Raw genomic sequence first — 8,087 nt, 5'->3', positions numbered from 1 at the left:
GTGCTGGATGAGGGGTCTATAGGCTGGGGAGCCCCCAATGTGTGCTTGAGGAGGCATCTTGCTCATGGAAGGCTGCAGAGCATGGAGCCAGTGTATGTGACGTGACAGATCCAGGGTCTGGGGATCAGTTCTTTCTGAAGAAGGCTTCTAGAGGTTGTGTATCCACCAGTGCCTGTTTGGGGAAGATTTTAAAGGCTGACCATACACTATTGTCTGTTGAAGGAGACTTCTAGAGCCTGGGGTCTGACTATTGCATGCTGGAGGAGGCATGTAGAGGCTGATGGTCCATTGGCTCTTGCTGAAAGCTGCAGATCAGGGAATTTGTGTATGGGGAAACCGATCTGGGAGCTAGGGATAACCTAGTGCTTGTTGGAATGGGGGTGTAGAGGCTAGGGAGCCACTGTTTCCTGATAGAAGGGGGAACTATCCCATGGAAAACTGCAGATTATGAACCCTATGTATGGGGCATGACAGATCCACAGCTTGGGGATCCACCAGTGCCTTTTTGAAGAGGTATCAAGTTTACAGGAAAATTGTAAAGATCTGCAGGAACAGGCACACAGATGTTAAGGACCATACATCCTGTTTATGGGCAAGATCAAAGGTTTGCAAGATCAGCAAGACATGAAGGGGGTATACAGAGTCTGTCTTGTAGATTGGAGGTGACACATGCTGCAGACGCTCTACTGTCCTCTGTAGCCTGTGCAATATCATGGCATGCTAGAGTCAGCTGTCAGGGAACTGTAAATCCCAGGCTGCCCTGGGGATGGGGCTGGATTTGAGAGACTGCAATTACAATGACAGCTGTCTCTGCAGTGAGATTGTTGGAAAGGTTACCATGAGGTTGCTGGGGAACTACAAATACCACTGTGACCATGTTAACATGAGGTTAGCAGCCTCAATGACATTTCCAGCACTCCACCTCTGCCATGTTATATTATTATTATCTAGCATTTCCTGTCTAGTTACTGCAGCACTACACATCCCAGTAATTCCCCTGGAGACTCTCTACTTGTTTATTCCTTACATAGTGCAGAAACCTTCTACCTCCTCTATAATGGTGTAGACCAGAAAGTGGTGTTTTTACTACATTATTACACGGTGTGATCTTATATGGTTCTAATCGTCTCGTTCTCCTCCATATTTCTATCCATCTCATATCTATGATCTTTTTGCTTCTGTAGTGGTCTGTTTCCTTATAATCTATCTCGTGCATAGACACATCAGACCCATTCTTTACATTCCACCCAAATTTAGAAAAAAAATTTTCAATCAAACAAATTGATTAAAAATGGCTTCATCTCTAATGAATGTATGTGCTAATTAACATTGGCCATTCTAGCGTGGTTTATGATTTTGCATGGTCTTGTTTGACCCTTGTATTGTCCGACGCCCCAGAACACGTTGGCGATATACCTTGGTCGCCTTGATTGATGTATGACAGAAGGTCTGAGTCAGGCGTGTGTTAGAAGCAGATCAGAGGTCACAGATGGTTTTGGAGGAATGGATATCGGAGACTCATCATTCTATTTATAATCCGTGTGCTCTTGTAATACATTACATGCGCTGGAATCTGTAGCAACAAATGTTTCCTGTAGCACTCTTTAAATTAGCGCTTGCCTAACACATGTTCAGTGTGACTGCTGGGGGCCATAGGATCTGGTTTTACTTTTATTTTATGTACATTTATTTTATGTATTTTATGTATAATAATCTGTGGGGGTTTGAGATTTGTGGAATAACTGGAAAACTGTCCACATTATAGTTGGGCATTGGGGAAATTTTTTTGTGTTCCAGAAGTTTTGGGGATGTCTCATTGGTACTTTTGCAGTAGTCTTACCGTTTTCTGAAGCTGGCCACAAGTTATTTCTGAAGTCATCATACTTATCTAGGCAACTATAAATTGCCACCGTGGTATTACATGGTAGATATTGAATCTGACATTTGTAGCCAGCTGCAACTGTTGCTGAAAGTCAATCACTTGGCGACTGCGCAATGAATGCCTGCAATTGCTATGACCTTCCATTGACAGCAATTTGATTTTTCCCTAGAAATAAACAGCTTCTGGGAAAGATTTTGTAACTGGGAATGGCTCCAGCGATGTACTCGTAGGGTTCTCTCAGCTGCAAAACTTTGAGTTGCTTTACCAAACACATACTGAAATAATGGCTATTAAGACCCCACCCCAACATAACAAAAATGTGGAATGATAGTTGTTTGTGTAGGAATTAAATGTTGGTGTGATGATTACTGAAGACTTAAACACATTTTTACCCATTTACCAAATATCCTGGGTTGGCATTGGTTGAATAGATTAACGTTCTGGGTCTGTAATGGAAAGGCACAATTTGAACCATGAGATGCGTAGGCTTACGTTTCCACAAACTGAACTGTGCAAATATGATTTTTGCATGCTGTGGTGTCCTTGGAGGTGGTATCTGGCCCTTGAGGTGGTAGCAACCTAGGCTAGCTTTAGAGATGGTATCCAAGTGGTGATGGCGGGCCCTGGAGGTGGTGGCAAGCTAGTCTGGTGAGTAGGTGGCAAGCTGGACTAGCCTTGAAGGTGGTATCTGCCCCCCCAGGTGGTGGTAAGGTAGGCTCATGAGGAGGTAACAAGCTGGACTGGCGCCAAAGGTGGTATCTGGCCCTCAAAGTGGTGGCAAGCTAGGCTGGTGAGGAGGTGGCAAGCTGGGTTGTCCATGAAGGTGGTATCTGGTCCTAGAGATGGTGGCAAGCTAGGCTGCTGTGGAGGTGGCAAGCTGTGCTGCCCTTCAAGGTGATGTTAAGCTAGGCTGGCCCTGTGGGTGGCATCTGACCCATAAGGTTGTGACAAGCTGGGTTGGATATTGAGCTGCAAGAATTTCCATGCTAGGCTCCTGTTGTATAAATTGTAGGTATCCCTGCCTTTATACAATTGGTAGGTGATTAATTCCATGCTGTAATTCATCATTCACCTAACGTACAATAGGGGAAAAGTAACAAAATGACCCGTGACGTCTGTTGCTACTGCTGATGTAGGTGCTGGGAAAGCAGCCACAAATATTAAAAATTTTCATGAATTAAGCATTTATTTTATGCAAAATCACCCAGATTTGAGCAAACTATAACTTGGCTGTTGTGGTTACTGCAGCTGCACATTATTGCTCTGCCCTGGTCGATAGACCCATAGTAAGTAAACAATCAACTAATCTTCCACCTCTTTTTCTTTTATGGTTTAGAATAGTACTGCCTCATAGCCACTGCATGGTGCAAACATTCTAGTTGTTTGATTGTAAGTCTGATTGTTGCTGTTTGTGGCTGATAAAGGTACAAAGGGCAATGGTGTCAACCAACAGCAGCCATAGGATTAAATTATTTCACTTTATTTCTAGAAGAAATAACTCATCACTGAACTTCCAGGCAGATGCCAAATATGTAAAATATTGCAGCTCCACGCTTCTTCACTGCCCATTCATAGCTTTGGAAAGGGACCAGACCTGTAAGTGTTACTGAACTGCAGCACAGAAAAATCTGGTGTCCTGCCATGCCAGAAGCTGTGCATCTGTGCTTTGTATATTTCAAACCTAGATTGAAATGAAAATCATTTGACAGGTACATCCGTGTCCATAGATGTGTGTTTAGCTTTAATGTATTATTATATAAGGGTCTTGCAGTGATGCACTAACATTTCCTGACCCTCATCAAACTCTTTGTGCTTTCTCCAAAGTTTGGAGATGGTTGCAATTTTTGGCTTTGATGCCATACTCTAATGTTTTTAATCTGTGAATAGCTGCACCCTATAAAACTTTTGTAACTTTCTCAGGATTCCCCAAGGACACAAAGCACTTGCATGTTGTGGTCTCAACACAAGACATGTGTCTTTTGACATCTCCGCAAACCTTCAGCTGACTTCTGTGCGTATCAGAGACTTCATTTTCTTCTGAGGCCTCGGAAAGCCACATTAGTGGTTCTAGAATATAAAATTCCACTCATTTGTGGGTGACCCGCCAGTCTGATTTTTCTTTTTGATGTAAAAAAAAAAAAAAGGTTTTGTTTGGGAATGGAAAGATTCATCAAAGATAGAGGCTGCTGCTTCTGTATGGTGTGGGAAATATTCCCCAGTCAGCAACTACATGCTCTGAGGGTTAAGAGGACGGACTGAGAAGCTTTTTCTTATCTTAAATTCATAATTTATGACTTTGTGACATTTTCCAGTTCCCCAATTCCTTTTCTTAATCTCCTGCCAGAACATTGGCATTGCTGATAACTGGTGCCTGGTGCCAGGGGCCTCCACCTAGGCAGGTTGCCATGCTCCAGAAACACTTTTTATAATTTCATATTTAATCTGTGCTGTAGCCTAATGCTTTGTTCAGAGTGACAGAAAAGATCTAACGGGAGCAAAGAATATATAAGCTTTGCAGCAATGTATTTGTTGCAGTTCTTGATTTGTCCATGCATGGAGATGAATCTAGGCCAGGTTTATTTCAGTGATGAAGACAACTGCTGGTGTGGATCAAACGGAGAGCTAAATCTGTGTGACATGGCCTTACGGGGGCCCCCTCTTGCTTCTCTCTCGTGACTCTTCCAGACCCTTCTCTCAGTGCTGAGACGCAGAAATTGTCAGTGTTTGCACCTGTTCACAGGTGCTGAAGGAAATACGACAGCTGGGTGACCTCCAGCACAGGCTATGCATAGATATTCATTATATGTAGGATTCTGCCTGTGTACTTGGAAATTGACAGCTGTTTTGAATAAAAACCTAAAGAATATATAACAAAAAACCTTATTTACATCATGAATATAAATACATCAATAGAAACCAGCCCTAGAAAATTACTTTATACCATAAACATATGTCACTTGGTAAGAAAAAAATAAACTAAAGCCCATATGGCAGTGCTGGAAGATGGGGGGGCCCTATGGGAGGATTACCAAGTATTATTTTATCCAAAGCTGTACATTTAGAAATATTTAAAATTTAAAATGTCAAACATTAAATCATGTTACCATGATTAGTGACTGGCTTTATGTAAAGGTATTTGTTGAGCTTTTAGAAGGTGTTCACCATGTGGACAGTTCTTCCAGGAGATTGGGCACCATTGTGCCGTTTTGTGGTGATGGAGGTAGTACTGGGTTGTCTCCATGATTAATATGAAGGCTTGTGCAGCAGTGGACTCAGGGTTGAGTTACAGCCCTGTCTTTCCCATTTAATTTCTTGATAGGGGAAGTGATCAGCCAGAGTGCTATGCAGAGCCCTGAAATCGCTAAATGTGGTGAGATCAAAGTTCACTTTAATGAATGACCAATCACTAGGCTCATAAATGAGAAAGAAGCAGTAAGTTTATATGTACAAGTTAATCTTAGTACTGGTGGACTCCAAAAGTAAAGATTTAAAGTGAATAACGGAGTATACTTTACTAGGGGAGGGTGGGCTACTAGGAGACTCCATCAGACTTTCCTGCATGGGCATGCGTTGGACCAGCGTTTCTCAACCAGGGTTCCTCCTGAGAGTTTGGTAGGGGTTCCTTTTTATATGTGGAAAAGGGTATAAATTGGCTTTTAAATTGCCAGTGAAAAAAATAGTTCATGTATTTTGACAGTTAGAAAATATCCACGTGACAAACTCAGGAGAAGGTAATATTGCTATACATCTGAGATACATCCCAGGGAGGATACCCCCCCCCATAGTCATATGTCTGTAACATAGGCCAAGGTCAGTTTTTGGATGAAGAAGCCAATTCACCTAATGGCATGTTTTTGGAATATGGGAGGAAACCCATGCAAACACAGGAGGAACCTTTAAACTCCATGCAGATAGTGACCTGGCTGAGATTCGAACCTGGGACCAGTGCTGCAAAAGTGCTAACCATTTGGATGAGCCTGCAAAAGAAAATTTTCAATGTACACTTTGTTTGGAGCTTCTTGCTTGGGTGAGGGATAAAGGCAGTGTTCAGTGTTGGCCTTGCTCCTCCAGGGGGTTTCATATTTTCCTCTTGGGATGAATCTCTGGTCTTCCCAGTTGTGTAGACCATCCAAACGGAAACTGTTCTTGTTGCCAATGCTTTTGACCCTACCTGAATCATGACATTTAAGGTGCATCTGTGTTGAACTTTGTCTGTGCAATTGAGATGGAACATTGTAGAGAGTTTAGACTCAACATTTTGAAGTTGTATGGGCTCCATTTACTAATGCCACACTATAAAGACCAATTAGAAAGAATTTGGTCAATGTCATGGGTGCAGGGTTGATGAAGTTTAGGAGTACGGGGTTGACTATGGCTGGAGCAAAATCAATAGTGCAGAGCTGGTGGAGATAGGAAGAGGCAGCAAGGAGAGGAGAACTTGGGGGATCTGGTTGTGTTCTAAAAGGAGTTGTCCTCTTCTCCCCATAAGGCCCTGGAGTAAAAGAGATGAGAGCTTGTGTGTTATGAGACCTGTGGGAGCAGTGATGGACCTGTAGCCTACTTAGGTCCTGTCTATGGACCAGGAAAGCCTCCTAGGTGGGGTGTTCTGCCACCCTGGAACATGTCCACCCATCTATGACTAGTGTGGGTGCTAAAGAAGAGAGTTTGGAAAATTGGTGGTCAGCAGGTATATTTTTTTCACTTCTTAACCAGGTAAAACAAAACCGTTTCAATGCTACATTTAAAAGACCAAAAATAAAGCAAATAGGTTATCAGGGTGAAACCTATTTCTCTATCCTCCTAGATAGGTTTGCCAGTCCTCAAGTGTATTGAAGTTTCAAAAACAGGATAAAATGAGAACAAAATCCTAACTAAGGGAATATTTATTCTTAATAAATGTTCCCGTATCCCTTGAAGAAAGTTCCCTTTGGTGAAAGTTTTTTGGAGAAGTTTCATAATTCTCAATTCATAACCTTTGTCTTCCTTTCCTCTTTATGGGAACCCTTTGTCAGTTTATTCTATTAACAATTTTGAGATCTTTGTTCGTATAACTTGTGTGTGTGATAAATTATTTTCGTGCACCAGTCCCTTGCCACAAACCCTTACTTTTTGTTGTTTCCTTTTTTTGGAGCAAATAAATTATCGTTTGGGTTCACATATTTTAATGGTGATGATTTGATGCAGAGACTTGAATCTGTGACCCCACCTGTGTGAATTGGATTTTTCTGGGATGAGACCATACATCGGGCTGTAACATTACTGTGACCAATGGATGTTCTCTTCCATCCTTGCAGAATCCTTGCACCGTATATAGTAATCCTTTCACTTGTTGGTAGTTCTTTTTTTTTCTCCTATGTCTTGGCTGCTAAGGTTTAAAATGGCAAAAATACTAAATGACACAGATTCCAAAATCTATTGCTAACCTTCACCAAATTTTGACCCATTTTGACCTTCTAGTGTGGCATGGTTGTTAGGACATACTATGTAGGTTGCAATTGATTGGCAATTGCTCCCCAATGCATTAACCCAACATACATGTGTTGTAGTTTGTTTGCACAGTGCATTGTGGATCGCTGCATCAGAAATACCAATACATGTCAGATTTTGGAGGTGGTGCCATGCTGACCTTAACCCAACACACAATGGATGCATTACCTTGCAGGTACTGGATCTTGAAGTATCATTTGAACTCAGTGGAAAAGGCCCTGCTGCATAAAACATTCCATACAAGTATTGAAGTGCTGTCGTCAAGAACCCATAACAGAAACACATCAATAAACACTCTTACATAATTTATCATTTCACTGGGTTGCTGCATTTCACAAAATCCTGGTAGGAAGACCCAGATAGATTTTATGCATTGTGAGGTTCTGGGAATTCCTTGTTAAAATTAAATGACCGATTGGTAGAACTTCCAGGTCACAGGTTGTTGTGAACTGAGTTTAAGACCCTGTTTCTGTTCTGTAGACATTGAGTGGCTGGAGATTGGAAATCTGTTCACTTTTTTCAGGAAGTCAAAATTTGCATATCTGGAGTTATTTATTACAGTGATGAGCTGACACCATCAACTAGTTAGGGTTGGTGCTGTTTTAAGATTAAAAGTGACCTGCATACCCATAAATGAATTAAAAGCTATAAGTTATTTAATTTTTTGTGTCTTCTTATCTGCATGAATAAAGAATTGCATTTACACAAAATGCATAAA

The 8,087-nt window shown here is 41.6% G+C and overlaps 1 protein-coding gene across 11 annotated transcripts in view; it reads left to right on the top strand.

Moving 5' to 3' along the window:
- Positions 1-8,087, top strand: part of BIN1 (bridging integrator 1) — a 75,205-nt gene that overhangs the window by 642 nt on the left and 66,476 nt on the right. The window lies entirely within an intron of this gene.

Source organism: Pyxicephalus adspersus, chromosome 7 (assembly GCF_032062135.1).
Source record: "Pyxicephalus adspersus chromosome 7, UCB_Pads_2.0, whole genome shotgun sequence".
Classification (NCBI taxonomy): domain Eukaryota; kingdom Metazoa; phylum Chordata; class Amphibia; order Anura; family Pyxicephalidae; genus Pyxicephalus; species Pyxicephalus adspersus.
The sequence above is the reverse complement of the archived record's forward strand: the minus strand, read 5'-3'. Positions and strand labels throughout refer to the sequence as shown.